Here is a 4,679-nt window from a genome sequence, read left to right as displayed (position 1 = left end):
CACACTCCCCAGGCCCCCGTCCTCCCCGTCCACTCTCCAGGTTGCCGTTCTCCATCGACTCCAGGCTGTCTCTGGTCCAGGGCACGGGCCTTGAACTTTGCTCCTGCGCCAGTGCCAGGCCCGCCCTCATCCTCTCCCTCTCTCACAGGGCTGGAAGCCTTGCTCTCTCGATGCCCAGCGGCCGCGAGGGACCCTCCTCCAGATTCCCTTCCACCCACCTCTCATTCCATCGTGTCTTCTTCCTATTAATTTTTAATTCAGGCTTTCATTTATTGTTTTTAAGGTGGAAATTGAGAACACTGACTCAAATGTAGGCCTTTAGGGCTGCTTTTCCTTGCTTCACTTGCATCTCATAACTTTTTATTCCACTTGAAATATATTTTTCTTTTTCTAGATCTGCTTTAGTCTTTTTCCAGATATTTGGGGGTTTCCAGGTATCTTCGTATTACTGATTTCTAATACAATTTAAGATGTGAGAACAACTTGTCTGGCTTGGACCCTTACTCATTTATTGAGACTTACTCTGCGGCACAGAACACATTACTTCTTGGTAAGGGGTCCGCGTGGACTGAAAAAGATTCCTGTGCTGTTGCACGCAGTGTCTTACAAGTGTCCACTGGGTCCATAGCGTTGTTCAAGTCTTCTCTAACCTTTGATACTCTGTGTACTCCTGCATCAATCACCGAAAGAGAAATTGGCATCTCTGACTTTAACACACGATTCTATCCATTTCCTTTTCCTGTTATGTTTTGTTTTGTTTTTGTTTTTGAGACAAAGTCTTGCTATGCAGTTTAGACTGACCTTGAACTCACTCTGAAGCCCAGGTTGGCCTTGAACTCGTGGTGATCCTCCTGCCTCAGCCTCTTGAGTGATGTGCACCCCCATGCTGGCTTTCTACCAGTTTCTGCTTCATGAAGTTTGAAACTGTTGTGAGGTGATTGGACATTTAGGGTTATTTTGTTTTCTTGATGAATGGATATCTTTATCATTATGAAATCAGGGCTGGGAATGGTGGTGCATACTTATAATCGCAGTGCTCAGGAAGCTGAAGCAGGAGGATCTCTGTGAGTTTGAGGTCTGCCTGCGCTACATGGTGAGTTCAGGCCAGCCTGAACTGAACTACACAGCGAGACCCTGTCTTAAAAAAAGAAAGAAAGGCAAAAGAAAGTAACCTGTATCTCTGGCAGTATTCTTTGGTTTAAAGTCCATGTAATAGTAATATACCCACTGCACCTCTCTTTCGCTGTAGCATTAATATGACCTGGCTTTTGCTTTTCTCTGTGCCTCTGTATTCACTGTTGCACACAACTGTGTCCTCATCTGGCTTGGTCCCTGTGGGCACTTTAGCAAAATACCACAAGCTGGGTGGATTATAAGGACAGACATTTCTTTCTGCCAGCTCTGGGACTGAGAAGCCCAAGACCAAGGGGCGTCACTGTCTGGTGAGGTCTCACTTTCTGGTTATGGGTGGCAACGTCTGTGGCCTCACTGTTCTGTGTATTTTGTCTGACTTTTAAAAGCTGGTTCCTGAAAGGAGGACAAATGTAATCCCTGTCACTCCATCTTGCCTGGAAGCAGACTCTTTGAAAGGGTCATGAGCAGTGCAGATCCACGGTACAAGGTCCATCATCCAATTAAAACTGCGTTTCAGGAATGGCGTGAGGAAGGGATCATGGGTAATTTTTGTCTTACATGATATGAGCTTTTGTTTCCATTCATGGAACAATTCTTCTTTCCCCATTGAAGTGCACTGATGCTGCTGAAAATCACTTTTCTGAATATGTGTGGGTCTCTATTTTGTTCCATTTTTCTCTATTGTGCAGTATAACATTAATGAATATTAATATTATTATATTAATTACTACTAGTACTTTATGATAACTCTGGATATTATTTCAATATTTTTCAAGATTGTTTTGACTATCCCATACCTTAGACGTCTATATAAATTGTAAGATTCCAATTTCTTTTTTATTTTTGGGCTTTGATTGGAACTGTTAAATTTAAATCATCTTTGCATAAGAAGTCTTTGTTTTTATTCAGTAACCATTATTTCCTCCAAGTGTTCAGCCCTGGGGTTTTAAGAGTGTCAATCAAAGGTGTCGGAATGGCTTTTGTAGAGGGACTGCTGGAGCTGAGACTTAAGAGTGAAGTCAGCGAGACAGAGCGCAGTAAAGCATGAGGGCATGAAAGGTAGTGGCTCGGGAGGAAGAGAAGATCGGCACGGCCTACCTGGGCTCACTACGAGCACGGGGACTAGAGAGAAGTTTCTGAATGCCAGAGAAAGGGCACAGACAGGAAAGGACTAAAGGTGGAAAGGCACAGGTCAGGCTCTTAAAGGCTCATTTGCAACCTTACATGCTTGGATTTTAATGCTTGAAAGAGTGGTCCATGGTCACATTTGCATTGAAGGCAGGTATTTGAGGTATTCGTAAATGCTATGGATGAATGCAAGGGGCATAGGAGAAACAGAGGCAGAAGAGTAAGGAGAAGGCCACAGTGCAAAGTAAAGATCATGCAGGCCGTATCTGAGCGAATGTTTCCGGCAGCATTTAGGATATGAAATTATCAGTGCCAGCATAGAAGGAAGTCTTAGTACATGAATAAATGTACATACCGGGGTCCCTGGAGGAGTGAACGGATGCTCACTGACAGAGGGATCAAATGAGATGTGAGATGCATGACAGAACTGTTTAAGTCGCTTGCATTTATGTTGCACGTTTTCTGTTTTACACCTTCCTATGTGGAGAGAACTCATTCAGGTGTTTTGTTTAAATTCCTGCTTCTCAGATCAACCAAGCTCATTAAAAATAAAAGCAGAGCTGGGGGAGTAGCTCAGTGGTAGAGCATATGTGTACCATGCAGGGGGCCTGGATTTAATCTCTAGCACAGAAAAAAGAGAGATGAACAAATGCATTATGGTAAGGTGAGTACTTTTGGATTAATAGTCTGTAGTTACCACCCTAGAACTATAAAGTACAATGTTAATTCTACAGGTAAGAAAATATATTGTCTTGTTTATGACCACAGACCTAATCACATAACTAAGAGTATTGAATTAAGTGGAACATGAAATAGAGCACAAATTATATTATAGACAGCTAAATTAGGTAGAAATACTATAGGAAGTCAGATAGGGCCTGGCTCTTGAGGGAGTCAGTGCAAAAGATGCAAACACATTACAACTGTGTCCAGAGGTGCATCTGATGAAAACCAGGCCTCAAGATAAAGATGAAATAACCGGGTCTGCATACTCTCCAAGGGATAAGAGGTAAGACCTGGCCTAATAGTCTAAATAGACATCAGTTACCTTAGTGGGTGACAAGACCTCTGGATCTATCCCTTCCTAAAAAAGTTCTTTGTTGTTTTCTTGTACACTTGCTACTTGACTTGCTTCCCCACTGGATCAATATTACCTAATGGACTATACTTGTAATCCTATTGGTTGATCATAATTTTGTCCCACATTGTACCCTCTTTGTGATTTTGTTCTATAAAACTTCCTCTGTGAAGTGGGCAACCCACTCAAGCCCCCTTCTGTCTCTCAGGAAATAAAATCTTTCCCTCTCAATAAATATTTCCTACTCTTAACCTCTGTTGTTCCTTAGAATTCATTCTTCAATTTTGGGGAACATGAACTCAGTGTATCTGACATCTAGCAGGTTGGGCATTATATTATTTCCCCAATAGTATTTGCAAGTCGTATATTGTATAATCAGCAGATAGTGTATCTCCATAAAATTAAAACTGATTTTTCTTTTTCTCTTTTTTTTTTCAACAAACTGGGTCGAATTATGTCACCCAACCAAGACCTGAACTCCTGGCCTCTGAAAGTGAACCAAAATAAACTCTTCTTTTTAAGTTGCTTTTTTTTCAGGTAATTGGTCACAGCAATAGAAAGCTGACCGAAGTAGAAATGGTAGGAAATAATATAGTTTTTGGTTGAAGAAGGTACTTTTAGAGATTACACTGCATATAGTTATAATACTGGGGAATTCAGAGCTGTGAAATAAAGAAACTAGGTTGTCTCTGAGTAGGTTTTAGATCTCTGTTTTTCATACCTAGTCCCAAAAATCCTGAAAATCCTGGCAACCACTCTGAAGTTCATGCCGTTAGTCCAAACCAAATTACTTTCTTCTAATTTTCATTGTAATTTATGTGTGGTTTGGTTATAGGAAAAATAAAACTGTCTCGTTAAAAGGTATTCTGAGCCGGGGATGGTGGCATACATCTGAAATCCCGGCATTCAGGAGGCTGAGGCAAGAAGGTCGCCATAAATTTGAGGCCAGCTTGAGCTATAGCAGCTTGAGCTATAGCAGCCTGAAGTATATAGAGAGGCCTCATCTCAAAAAACAACCACCGCCAAGAAAAATAAATATATTCTGTTTCATTATAGATTTCAGAAGAATAAAACAGAAAGCGAATTTTTGCCACAGAATGATTTTGGAAAGTCAGAACCATAGTATTAGAAAACCAACCAGGGGTACTCTAGGGGTCGACTGGTCTCTTCTTTACCTTCTTACTGTTTTCTGCTTGCTGATTTCCACAGGTCTGGAGGGTGTAACTCCCTATCAGACCGGCTCCAGAAGTCATCTTTCCTGGTACGTCGAGGCCGTCTTTCCAAATTCTAGAGAAGGTGACTGACTTTGGGTCACCGACTGCGACGCCAGCGGACGTTC

Source organism: Fukomys damarensis, unplaced genomic scaffold (genome assembly GCF_012274545.1).
Source record: "Fukomys damarensis isolate Sample0158 unplaced genomic scaffold, DMR_v1.0_HiC HiC_scaffold_19, whole genome shotgun sequence".
NCBI lineage: Eukaryota > Metazoa > Chordata > Mammalia > Rodentia > Bathyergidae > Fukomys > Fukomys damarensis.
The sequence above is the reverse complement of the archived record's forward strand: the minus strand, read 5'-3'. Positions refer to the sequence as shown.